General features: G+C 39.2%; 1 protein-coding gene across 6 annotated transcripts in view; it reads right to left on the reverse strand.

The window, feature by feature from the left end:
* tjp1b (tight junction protein 1b) overlaps positions 1–14,445 on the reverse strand; it is a 78,810-nt gene that overhangs the window by 25,664 nt on the left and 38,701 nt on the right. Inside the window, exon 1 of one of the 6 annotated variants that reach the window (XM_088416350.1) lies at positions 11,723–11,883. The exons of 4 other annotated variants lie outside the window; for them this stretch is intronic. The gene's annotated coding sequence lies outside the window, so the exon portion shown is untranslated. Of the gene's footprint in view, positions 1–10,924; positions 11,208–11,722; positions 11,884–14,445 lie in introns of those variants that run through there. One more of the 6 variants, XM_088416351.1, reaches the window with a different exon arrangement.

Raw genomic sequence — 14,445 nt, forward strand, 5'->3', positions numbered from 1 at the left:
TTTCTATCCTTCTAACAGAACAATTTTTTTTTTATCCAATATAAGGGATACTTTGACTTTTTTCGCCATTTTAGGCAGTAAACAGTAAAGAGAAAGATTTTGTTAATAATTTGGCAACTTTCTCATTTTTGTATGTGCAATTAAGACCTTTAAAAACACATTTTGCCATTTGATGTCAAATGGAAATCATATGTGCTCAGATAAGAACCAATCTTTGCTCAGCTTGTGTTCATACCAAGAAAACAGGTGAGCTGTGATTGGTTGTTATGAAGGCCCTGAGCATATGTGATGTCTTTGCGTCTTTAAAGGTATTAAGTGCACATGGTGCAAAATGAGCAAAAACGATGACGTAAGTGCAAAATGAGCAAAAACAATGACATGATCTACACACAACATATTAACTTTTCACTGCTCAATACTAAAGATCCCTTTGTCAGTGACTGAAATGATTTTCATTCTTTCTATTATCTCCCTATAAAAACATCAGCAATCTTTGTGCAAACATAACTAAAACAAAAGCAACCACTACCATTTTTTTCACAATAGATAAAATGTTTTTGGAAGTTTCTGTTCGATGCACTCCCACTAGTTAAACAGAGCCTTCTGATTATTATTATTATTGTTTGTGGAATATGAATTAAGCAGCAAAATCCACTATTTTCTTTCCATCACAGGGGGGCAGCCATTAATCACAGCTGCTCAGGGCTCAGCTAACAAATCACGGCTATCCTGTTTTCAGAGCATGTGACATTCACAAGCTGAGCTGTTACCTGAGCAACTGTGGCAAGAGCAAAAATGGCTACCCTATTTCGGTAATTTGCTGCCTAATTCATGTTCTACAAACTAAGTTTAAATCAGATTGCCCTGTTTAGAGCAGGGGCACACATTAAACATATTATTGCTGTGTCAAGAACATTTTTTTGAGTTGTGATTTCCCCTTTAAGCAGGCCCTACAGTTGTCTTTGACTTGCCTTTAAAAAGAAGCACTTTCAATGGACAAACATGGGGTGAATACAGCTGTCAAGATGCATTGCCCTAACACATGTAGGAAGAGGTTTATTCACAACTGAATAAACAGCATACGTGGGGACAATATAAGTATAGTATGGGTGACATCACAGTCAACTAGGAGTGCCAACACTAACAACTAAGCTAGCAGCACCTGCAAAAACTGTCAGAAAAATAGAATTCTGTGCCATGTCTACTGTATACTTTATTGACACAATGATGAAAACCCTCAAGATAAAATGAGGCCACACCAATCGAGTCAATGACATTAAAGCACAGCCTTGGTCACAGTAACCCCCTGGGAGGATAAGATGAAGGTCGGCTCCTTCAGCTGTTACTGCGACCTTGTCCTCAGCGCCTCCACTGCTCATTCTTGAACTGATCTCTGCTCCTCCATCATTTCACCTCCGCACGTTTAATGGCTGCATATAAAACACTATCAAGTCTGGAATATAGTATAAGATGAATGTAAAATGGCTGCTTGTCAATTTAATAGTTTGGAATTTTTCATGCGTCCCCCTTATTTTAGATTACCTTTCCGTTTACAGCAACATGGTGTCTACTTGAATTTAACACGACAACCAGCTAATGATTTGGCTAACAAGACCTGAAATGAGACGCAATAAATCGCAGCAAGTGGCCCCACGCGTTCTTGGCCTGGCAGCCGCAGTCATTAACTCCTCGGGCAGCTTATGGCGGGACTCCACACAAGAAGTGGAGTGAGAGCAAGTTTGAATGAGATCACCACTCACCCGCCCCATCCCCCAAGCTTTCCACACAGAGTACACTGCAGCACTTGAGCGGGTGGGTAAAAGACATCTGAATATTAACAAGACTGCAGAAAAGATAGAATTCCAACTGGAGCTCTTTAAGTAAGTATACTTTACGGTTATGTCTTGAGTGCTCAGCCCCATGGAAACTCAGATTCGTCAATACAAAGAAGTCAAATAGCTGCACTCAGTAGTCAAGTTATTAAACATTTGGTATAAGCTAAAGAAAAAAAAAAATATCCAAATTTGGTAAAAGCCTCCAAAAAGTCAGGGTTAACAAACCTCAATACTTTTTTGTTTTGGTCTCACCCTCCCCTTTTTCCCCCCTTTGACGCACACCTTCCCCTTTGAAGGCAAGCAGTTTGGCGTTTTACTCCTGCAGCGCTTGTTGCTGCGGTAACACAAAGGGCCCACTGTGTTTTTTTTTTTGTTTGTTTTTACAGTGGGATGACATTTGCAGTGCTAGTCAGGAAAACAAAATTGGATTTAGAAACTAAAATGCCTTTCTACCTTCTAAATGGACAAAAGCACAAACAGCGAGTGGACAAAAAAACTTTAGAAATGCATGAATTACTTCAGGGTTATATTAGTTGGTGCAGGTGGTTTCAAATGTGAAAGGACTGCATACAACTATTGAGTCAAGATTTGCTCGATTTTGTAGTATGTGGAAAAAAGTTCTCTGCAATTATTTTCTATGTGTTCCAGCGAGTTTTAAACACTTCATTCTGACTATTATTGCAGTTGTTAAATGCCAATTAACAAGACAAGCTAAATCCACTTGTTTTTATCCATCACAATTGTAGCCATGTTGCCACTTCGACTGAAATATGACATTTATGTTGCTCAGGTAACAACCAATCATAGCTCAAAGATAGTTTCTGAGTTTGGTCATGTGAGGTTCATAAACCAAGCCAGGATTGGTCATTGCCTAAGATGTCATTTCAGTCCAGAGCAATTAGCAAAAAAATGGCCATCCTGAGATGGCTAAAAACAGGTAAATTTTTGGACAAGCGGTCAGAAAAAACATTATTTTTTTTGCAAAAAAAAAAAAAAGCTTAGGGCCATTAGAGCCAGCGGATTAATCGTTCGTTTAGTTGACCTTTTTACTTTATGTGCTCTTAACCCTCGGTCCATGTCTCGAGCTCAAAGAGCAAAATCCCAAGTTGGTGCGCATATCACTTTATGAAAAAAATAAAACAGCTGCTTGTATTGGATCACATGACCGGTAATTGTAACTGAGACGATGTACTTTACAGCGGACCACACTTGTCTTCGCATAATGAATAACAAATATTTCAATTCCTCCCCTCGAGCCAGTGTCATAGGGTTCCAAAAAGAAAGGATTTTTATGTCATTTTGGGAAAATAGGAATTTGTCAGTAATTACTTTTGCAGGCCATTTAATAAAAATGCACATAGGATAATATTTTTAAGTAATCCTTGCAGAAAAGATAAAATCCTTGCTGTAAGATAAGTATCGGTGGTGTAGTCTCACACTTTTCCCTCTGGTTTTCACATTGACATTCATATTATTTACTGAATGTATATTTCAAAGCTATTTTAAACTTGGATTAAAATAGAATGAATACAAGCTTACATCCAATCAAATAATACTGTTGGTAGGTTGCAAGTAAGAAAGTGACACAGTGCAAACAGTATCAATACCACATGACACGAATATCATCATAACATGATTATTGTGCCACACATTGACTTCTGTGACAAAATAAAGTTAGCTTTTTTTTTTAAAACCATATATTAACTGTTGACCCCTGCGATTCACGGGGAATAGGTAGCAGCCAAAAATGGGCATCGTCCTTTAAAAGAAAAAAAAAAATGGTCAGACCCTAAATCAGCTAATGCATTTGTTATATGCAGATTTTATTATATTCAATGGCTTATTTCGCAGAAATATGGGTCCTTTGTACTATGAAAGAGATTTCTTTATATTATAAATCAGCAGTATTATACACTGCAAGCAATGCTTAATCGAAGAAACTTTATGGCTTTTTAAAACATACGGCAGCGTGCTAGAGATGGGTAAGAAAATAGATGGAAGTCTTTTGCTAGTGGGAAAGCAAGCATAATGCTAATCAAGAGTTCTATTCATGCAAAAAATGATGAATGCTGGATGGAGTAATCAATTTATTGCAGTTCTGACTACCCATTCAAAATGAACAAAATTGATCAACACAAAGTACCAAAATAACAACGGTAGGAATCATCATCATATCAGTTAGCAAGTTTGCCCAGCAAAACATTTTCTCTAAATCGCAAACTGTTCATTTCAATTCTCATTTGGTAACCCTTGGTACAGCCAACACATTAACTCATCACCTCAGTCTCACCATTTCTGACCATTCCGGACCTTTAGATGAAGTCTATTATGAAGTGGGTACTAACTGCTATACACAGCACACACTTTTAACCGAAGGTCCATCAACTGGATCTGATGGGTTGGAAAATTGTTGTTATCCAATTGGTCAAATTGCAATAAAAGCGTAATCTAAGGATGGAGCTCAGCATCATTTGAATTGTGACAAGAAAAGCGCTCCTGTACAGATGGTCGTTCAGTCGCCCCATTGACTGGTGTGTTTTTGTCCTGCCTGAGCACAAACAACTGGTGCCAACACAAGCCTCATGCCACAAGGCAGAGCCAACGCTGGCAGCTCGAAGGAGACGCTCGGGCCATGCTGGGGGGATTACGACCAAGCAACTTGGGAGCAGGCACAACACAGATGGAACGTCACACAGATGGAAAGCGCAGCTGAGAATAGGGCAGGAAAATATGGCCTTGAAGTAAAAACCCACATTTTTTTCAAGAAAATAAAAAAAGCAATTTTTGATTTTTCTCTCTAAAAATAAAACACAAATGACAAAATATTTTACATTATGGATTATCGTGACAGCAAAATAAACACAATGAATAAAGGGCGATGCTGCCAAAGGATATTAGCCCAGAATTCCTGGTACTTGCCAGGTAGTTTGCCTCAGTTTGAATAAAATTGACAAGGAATTTAAAAATGTGATTTTCCATGGGCAAAACATTGCCTTGAGTAAATTAGCTATTTTCTTTACTGCCATGTGATCTCAATGTAAAAAGTGCACATCACCAGGCAATCTGATCTACAAATAAATGTTAAAAAAATATGTATAAAAAAATCCTGAAATCTCTCATTTTTTTTACTAGTTATTGAAAACAAACCAAATCCTAATTTTTACAAGCATTTATTAGGTGAGAAATCCAAGGAATTGACCTGGATTTAACTATTTTACACAATCTAGTCAGTTTCTTAAAAAAAAAAGAGGCACTATTTTAGACAATTTTACACAATCTAATGTAAGTTAACGGTAATTATGCATTCATTTTAAATATGACACATTCAACTCAACAATCACGAGACAAGAATTATTGTCCTCATAATTATCATTTCTGCTATGCATTATACGAACAGAATTTTTTTAACTATCATTTCTGCTATGCATTATACGAACAGAATTTTTTAACAGTGTATTTCACTGTTGAACCCCCCACTATTGGAAGGGAAAGGTATCAGGCTCTGATAATGTTATTTTCGAAAATATGCTATTTTAAAATTAATCGTTTTTGCCAAAAAATTGCATGACTAAAAAAAACAAACAAAAAAAAACTCACATCGACCAGGCCCTAATCAAGACATGAAAAAGGAGGTCCAAGAAGTGAAAACTTTTGCAGCATTCTCCCAAGAATTGAATGTATGCAAAAATGACTGTTGACATGTTCAGAGAAAGATGGAAGAAGCAATGTTAAAAGAAGTTCTGATAAACCAATCAACAATCAGGTCAGTAAAACAAGTGATATACCAACAAAAGTAGAAATAACCCAAAAATGACTGTCGACATGTTTAAAGAAACATGGAAGAAGCTATGCTAAAAGAGGGTCTGATCATCAACCAATAAGGAATCAGGTTTGGAAAGAAAGAGATTCCCCAACAAGACTAAGACTAGAAAAACAGACCAGTTCATGCTCAGAAAAAAAAATAATGAATCTTCATGACAACATCGACAAACCGCTATGAGCCAGGGGTGCACACATTCTGTCTCCTTACTCAGAGACAATGTTAATTGTCACCTCTGACGGCGCTACATCCCAACGCTTGCTCGGCCTGACACAGAGGCAAGACAAGAGACGTCCTTTCCCAACATCCTTCTTCAAAATGGATCCCCCCTCCCTGCAACTCTCTTCACATGCTCATGGGATTGAAGCAAATCCCCTTGGGCTTGGCAGCGATCTGTGTGGGATCTGCAAGTCTGCTATAGCATGGGACTCCTCTGTGCTAGTCAACATGGATCTGCAGTGTAAACTGCTGTATCGGATTTAACCCTCAACTTCCATGTTAGTCCAAGCACAAGCACCGTTTTAACTAAGTCTAAACATTGTTTTATCTCAGAGCGGCATTCTTTTTCTCTAATCATGTGCTGGTGACATCACAAAAATAAACCGACATTAGCTCCATGCTTGTTTGCCATTCATGGCCAGAACAATAAAAGCTAATTCAACAGTGATGTGAGAGGTTGACAAGTTGCTTTTCATTCACCGTGAACTAAGCGGGGGCCCTATAAAACAAACTGTAAGAGGACTGTGTGAATATTTTCATGACAATGTGAGGGAGTTTTGCATCCTCATAGCTTACAGGAAAAACATGTCTCACTACATGTTGGAAGGGGTTATTGAAGGCTGACGTTATGCTTCCTCTTTACAATGCAGCTGCCGTTCCCGGTCACATTGAGAAGACAGGTGTCACAGCCAATGACATTATGGGACCGTACATTACGCCTATGCTGTATCAGGCATTCACGGCGCAATGTTTCATTGTGCATAACATGACCCGAAAGCTCAGGGGACAACCCACCAAATCGAGCTCATACCACATAAACAATTTAGCAGCATCTATGGACCAGCTTGATCCTCATATACTTGATATAAACACTCATGACCTTAACATTGCATAGGTTAAAAAAAAAAAAAAAGTGACATCATAAATGATGACAATACAAAGATACATTCATTCTAGTTATGCAACGGCTCTTCATCAAACCAAGGTGTTTTTAATATTCAACACCGTATTCATGTAGCTAAATAAAATGGCGGAAAACATCTAACACATCAAAAAAAAAAAAAAAAAGTGCCATATGTATATATAATCCAGCTCAGCAGTAAGTGATTTATGTCCGGTACTGAACTTTTAACATGCACCATTCAAAGCACTCCAATTTCATTGCATATGTGCTGTACAATGGGAAAGGAATTCAATATATTTCAATTACTCATAGAAAAAAAAATCAACAAAAAAATATTGTGTAAAATGTAATTACCGGTACATGGATTAGTAAGAATTTTCAGACATGTTCCAATAAAGGCACATTTTTATGATGTGCATACACACGATACTAGCAGCCAATGTTTGCTACAAATCAGCATCATATCGTTCAAGCTTGACATAGATGTCAACCCAATAGCAAATGGGAAGTTAAATTTCCATCTCTGAGGACACAATCTGGCACAAGTGACAGATTCCACTAAGTTTGACCTCTGACACAGTCACCTTACTTTACATTTGTCTGTGGACCAAAAACGAGGGCTTAGGATTTATGTAACCAATGGTTATAAATTGAAAGCATGTTGCATTTATTTATTTCATGATTTAAACAGGACAAAATAGCATTAAGTTCACTATGACGACTTCAATTTTGTTACAAGTTAGGAGTACAGGCAACCCTGACTGGGATCATGAGTAAGTGTATTTCCTAGTTGTGAAATTTCTATTCAATACTGACATTTTTAAGATTTTGACTGCAAGTCAATTGACGTTAACTATGATGGGAATAGGCGGGGATTAGATTTGGGCAGCTCTTGTTTGATCTTTAAACCGCAAAATAGTTTCATACATTTGAATGGCTTGCAACAGCAGTTGGAAAACTTTTTTTTTTTTCAGTACTGTAATTGTAAGAGCGATTAATCTTACAATTACAATTATTTTTTTTCCAAACTTTTTAATAGGCCCCACATTTTCACATGTTTTTTCTCATATTATCATGATTATTCTTATGAAACAGGAAAATTCAAATTGAGTGCACCATAAGTGGTCATAAGTTATGATTGAGTTTATTCGGTGAATAGGGTTAGAATATAGGTAAAAATGTTCTCATTATTCTCTGAAGTAATAGGAATGTTTTCAAATTGTATCAAATTGGACTACAGAAATTGAAGCATATTTACTGTTGAGGAGCTGAAATTCCAAGGAAATATATCTTAACAATAAATTATGAAAATATTTGTCTAACTGGATGTGAGGTTTATCTATTTTTTTAAGATTGTTTTTGAAATTAAAATGAAGCAGATTTGACCCCCCGCGCCCACACGCACACATTTTAATGAGCGTCAGTTATATGTTTTCTACTACAACCAAAGGCAGGCTATTTTATACAACAGCAGCCAAGCCACGGCTGGAGCTGCTGATCCTGACCAGAGCCACAGAGCAGGAAATCATCTCCAGCACTCAATCAAGCCCAGTGGAAGTTATCAGCAGGCCACACGGAGCTCAGGAGGCCAGGAATGTGCTGATAAGCGGCCCTGCTGACCTGCACCATGTCTTGTCTCTTTCAGCGTGGGATGAGGACAAAACTGCCAGTGAAAGACACTCGGGATGAAAGCTTGCTTGTGCATCACACAGAAAGAGGAGGCTTGTGTTGATAGGTGAATAGGATTTTCAAATATTCCTCCTGATAACTCCTCGAGCGTTTTAATTTCATGATTTCCGAGCAACTCGAGTCACAGGCAAGCTTCTGTGTTACTGTAGCCACAACTGTGATGTGCTGTGGAATCTTAAAAGCCAAACAACTCAATCCCTTCCCGGGGCGAGCTTTTTGATGTTGGCTAAACTCAGCTCCCATGAGCTATGCCAGACGTGCTAACGTCTTGTGACACGTGTCACTGACCATCTTTTAGAAGGCTACAAAAATCCAGACAAAAAAGCTAAATGTGCTTTCTAGTTTAATCCTGTCGTCTATGGAGGTTTGTTAATATTAACATTATGTAAGACAAAGGCTGAACTTGCAATTTGATATTTTCATATTTTTGGCTGCATGTCTAAATTGCACAAATTTGGGATCTTAGAAATTTTACTTTTTATTTTATCATCGCTGTTAGGTGCAATCTTAGGATAAACCACTCTTTCAGTGACCCAAACATCAAAGCTTTAATGTGCATAGTTTCATAAGATCTGAAAAAAGGAAAGGAAAAAAAAAAGTCTTTGATATAGATTAAAGCATACTGTGTGCAAACTTATCAGGAATGGTTGCTCATGCAAAACACATCCAAATGAGACATCAGCATATGTTAAATTTGGGTTTAAGCAACTAAAAGAAAGCAAATGTGTCCTTCAGAAAACACAATGACCCAGAATATCACTGTTGCTCCCTTGACAATTCAGGGAGACATAATTTACAGGCTAACATGTATGGCTGCCCTTGAAGCAGCAACTGCCTCTATACGTCTTGCTGGACACATCTCATGCACACACTTATTTACTGAGTTTAATTAAAACAGATTTATATAGATTGTTCAACTGTTCAAAAGTATGTGAGCTATTTCTGAATGTTTTGTTTACTTGTACAGTAGATTTCAGCCTGTAGTGCAATTCCAGCTTTTAGATTCCAGCCTGTGGTGCAATTACAAAAGGGTTGTCTTTGTCATTATGTCACCGCAACAACTGATTCATTGGGGGAAGGACAATTTGCATTTTGCTTCGTCCACAGAATCGTATAGATCTACTATCGTATAGGTCTACTATCTCATGAGTTAAAAGTCAAGTTATCAAATGAGCTTTTACAACAGCAGTAATTAATCACACTCACGCCCAGGAGTTAAAGCAGGCTTTGGGCTTCAGAACATACGCGAATCATCTGCTTGTGTCCAACTCCTATCAGATGGAATCAAGTGTTCATGAATCAAGCTGGGTCACAATTTGAAAGTGTAATAGGTTCCATTACCAACACTCCATGGGTTGTGAGACTTGTGCTCTTGAATTATTGAGCAATGTTAACCCACGTTATCAAAATGTCTTTTTAATCACTTTGTTATCTTTCATGTTTTCGTGTTTTGTATGTTGTGGATACAGATTTGAAACTCAGCTGGCACTTGGAGTTGAAGCGGAACTCGATGGGACTGGAGAATCGAACGTTTGCAGATTAAATGGGACTGGAGAATCAAACGTTTCTTTCATGCATACCACTCACCAACAGTCGCTACAGGTTCTTTACTTTCAAACTTTCTTGTAACAGATGTGTGATCAAGCTGTGATCTACACATCTCTGATCTACTTGTGAAAAAGAATTTGAACCTTTCATCTTTCATCTATTACCTCTTTAAAGAGCAATGTGTGGGACCGTCAGTCATAAGTGTTACGATGTATTACTATTAAGTGTTTGTTTAATGATTGTTTTGCTGTTATGTATAGCATCTGAATAATGAACAACAAGTTGCAAGGGTACAGAGGTTCCTAGCTCTTCACAGAGGTTCCTAGCTCTTCAAAGTCCCACATTTTTGCCATACACCTGCCATACAATGTCAACAAAGGCATTCTTTCTTTTAACTTCAATGCATCATGGGCTTCAGCTATTTCTTTTTTTGCTCTTTTTCCATCTCTAGATTAGACTCTTGCCCACGGGGTGCTCGCTTCTTACCCTAAAAAAGCCCTCACCATGATTGCGCCCCCTGGCGTTTGGCTGACTAATGTTTGCGAAAGCGCATGATTAGATGAAGTAGATGATTTCATGCTAAGCAGAGAATGCAGTTTTAATATACATATCAAAGACAATCAAGCAGCCAAAATTGTGATCACGATTGATATTCACTGCAGCCACTGTTAACTCGTTCCCAAATCATGTTTCTTCATCTTGTGGGTGGGACTGGACCGAGGAACATAGTTCTTTCGATCGAAAAAATTAATTGCAGTTCAGTTCCTTTTTATAGATTTTTTTTAAAACGCAGAGAAGCACCACTGTCTTTACTGAAATATTTGTACTGGGCTAATAAATAGCAAAGAATACCGGTTACTTGTGAAGTGAAGGCTACAAGTTCGTAACAAAACTTTACAATGGGCTAACCTGTGATGATGCTTGCCAATATTCAACAGGTGTCAGCTGGTGTCCTTTGGCTTCGACTCGAGCGCTGACCACATCTGATGCAACCGCAAGAACGATCAAAGTCTCACAGATGCCTATAATACTGTTATGCTTTGCAAATAACGGAACTCGTTGACAAGCGCGTCAGCTAAGGAGCTAATGTTAGCAAACTGCTAACTAGATGTGCCCAAAGACCCTCGTGGAAGACACCGTACGACCACCTAAACAATCCGAACAAGTGCTCGGTCTTCCTTTAGAAAAATCAAAGATCAACGTCATATATGGGACTCGTCAACGTCGCCTCCTGTCACGTGGTTACAAGGACGACACTTTCTAAACGACCCCCCCCCCCCCCCCCCACACACACACACACACACACACACACACACACGTTTCGTTGGTCAAGTCAAGCCCCCTTCGCTGGCCGACATTTTGTGGTAGCAACTAGGCTAGCCACTCCCGGCTAACGGTTACCTGAGTGAGCGCTCCGCTAGATGACAGCATGACCGAATGACATTTTATGGCGCAAAAGGACAGAAAAACAGGATACATACATGAAGACGCAGCTGTCATTTTGTCTGTGAGCGATGCGTGTTGACTGGCTAACCCACTTAGCATAGCGCGTAAATACAGTTGACTAGCACTGGGGTCGCTAAGTTACCTCCACTTGCATCGTTTTCGATCGCTCATACCCTCAGGGGGGAGGGGTGGGGGGGCATGCATCCTATCACCTCCTGCGGCGGGAGCCATAACAACGGATAAATCCACAAACATATTCACCTTGGCAAAAACAACGTTCCGTGCGGCGTGCTTCTACCCCACGAAAAAAATCGGATGAACCGGGAAGAAAGGGTTCTCCTTGCGTGGCTCCAGAGCAGCAGCAGCCGCCGCACTGCAATGGCAGGCAGTGGATGATGCCTTCCTTCCTTTCCACCCCCTCTGCGCGCACACTTTAGCTGGCTTGCCTGACGCGGTGACAGTGACAGGTTCGTTTGGAATAAACCATTCAGGCTGATCTGCGGGGGGCGATTCGAGAGGAGGTTGCAGGGTAGGCTGTCCACGGCAGCTGCAGTACAGCAGCAAATAGCGGCAGCAGCGTCACGCCAGCGCCATTCTAGTTTGCGAGCTGCGCAGGGGGCTCAAAATTTCACACATTGAGCTTTCACATCGTCTGCGATTCCATTTGAAAACCCTGCGATGTGTGGTAGAGTAGATGCGGCTGCATCCAGCTCAAGCTGACTGGTATCAAGAGCATCCATATACGCGTTACGATAAAAACACGTGTAACTATGAAGTAGTGTTTTTTTCAACTACTGTAATGGGGAAATACTTAAAAATACGCCCGATGTCACATTAGGCTTAGTACTTTTTTTCAACGTCCGCGGGTGACGACGTAATCTGAAAAAGACGAGATAAAGTCATAGTTGTTTCACCGAGAAGTTGAGGTTTTATGAGAAAAACACGAGGGTGCAACACGCAAGATTGATAATGCAAAATATTTGGGGACTTTTCTTACTTGGATTTACTTCAAATCCCCAATCTCATTGAATTGTACACCAGTACAATGACAATAAAAATCTTCTATTCTACTAGATGAACGCTTGCTGCTTTGGATAACCAAATTAATTAGTGTTCTCAAATTCTCAACAAAAACGTAGGCCTACAGGTAAAGGTGCACTTTTCCTGTTACCTTCAATTGAAATTTTTTCATGTCCAAGTAATAATTCCCTTAAAAACAAATCTTGTCACTTGGCAACTGAAATCACATGCACTCAGAGCTCAGGTAGTCACCAATCACGGCTTAGCAGCGAATGTCACATGACTAAACCCAGAAACTGGTGAGCCATGATTGGTTGTTACCTAAGCCTGGAAGTATGATGTAATTCTTGATTTCTTTATAATTTGTCACATGAACCTTAAGACACATGCATAATGTTTGAAATTTGGGCATCAAGGGTACAAAAATTTTCCTTTTTACTTACTGTGGTTCTTTACACATGTTAATTTGAGCTACAAAGTGATATTTGACATTTTTGGAGACACCTGCTTACTGTGTCTGTATCAAATGTTCTGAATCATATTTATGCATACTTGTGAGTCATGCCAAGTTTACAGATTACATGAATATGAAATATCACTATGCCAACAAAGACAAGATCTTTGTCTGATAACAGAATTCATGTGAGTCGGGCAAACGAAAGTATATAAATTCTATACAGCTGTGAAACGTGTGTCCAAATGTCATGTGGCTGATTATGAAAAGGTCCACATCCCAGAACCACAGTAAATTTGTGAGCCCAGCAAGGTCTGACATCTCTTTGTGTTGAAAAGTTTTTGCAACGTTTAAAAAAAATGCCAATGAAATACGACTACCTACTGAGTTTTTGAACAAAGATTGTGCTTTGTGCTTTGTGCTAATGTGACAAGCTACATTAGATTATAATTGCGCCGGTTGGGCAAAGATAATTGCCTCTCAAAGGCACATATCTAAGTCATAGATAAACAGTATTACACTGTTGCTGAAACATGTTTCAAGGCCTCCCAATCAAAGAGAGAGCTTATAAACATATGTAGGGAGCTCCTACATTATATCAAGTTTGTTGCGATAGCGGCGCAATGTTGCTCTCATGTCAAAAGAAGCTTCATTTACTCATGGCTACTTGGTATAGTATCATAAAGATTAATTCCACTCGATTGCCGCGGTGCTTAATACAGCTTCCCATGCTGTGTATAGATTCAATCAATATACAGTGAAATGTAAATTGTGCACTGCACCAAACCTTCCTCTTAGTCTTAGAGCATCTCCAGAAGTAGTGTACCCCTTTCTCTGCAGCACCCACTCTTGTGCTTCTTATCACTATAGGAGATTGTGTGACCGCTCCTGTCACCTCTACCTGTGGTACTAATGAGCACGGGGGGGTCAAGATAACAGTTGAATCTAATGCTGGGGGAGCACAGAGGTCCTGCAATGTTGCTGACGTATGGAGACTTGCCGGAGACTCCATAGGAGGATAACAAGGAGCGAAGGGTGGGAGGGAGTGGGGGGCATATTGGAGAGAAGAATGCGAGTCGGCCAAGGTCGTTAGAATTAGATAAACAAAAGCAGTTTTATTGATATCCTGTGGAGAAACAACATAAGATCAACACAGACAAGGATATAATGTTCGCATGGGGTGAACAATGAGGCAAATTCAAATTGTCATTGCATATTCTTATAATTATACCTTCTTACATACCTTCATACATAACCTTACATAAACCATTACTTTAGGAATTAATTAATTTATTACCAGACATTTTTAGACCCATCTTTAGCCAACCACTTGGAAAAAAGAAGAAAAATGAAATGAATAAATACCCCTGGATTAGATGTTTGAACACTTGAAAAATGATGTTTCCTCTAGGATTTTTTTCGCCCGCTGGGACAGGCATTCCAGGGAGCTTGACATCCTTGACAACAATGACCCCAAAACTGGGGGATTTACTCAATTTGTGAAACGCTA

The sequence above is a fragment of the Hippichthys cyanospilos genome, chromosome 6 (assembly GCF_059441005.1).
Source record: "Hippichthys cyanospilos isolate Australia breed blue-spotted pipefish chromosome 6, RoL_Hcya_1.0, whole genome shotgun sequence".
NCBI lineage: Eukaryota > Metazoa > Chordata > Actinopteri > Syngnathiformes > Syngnathidae > Hippichthys > Hippichthys cyanospilos.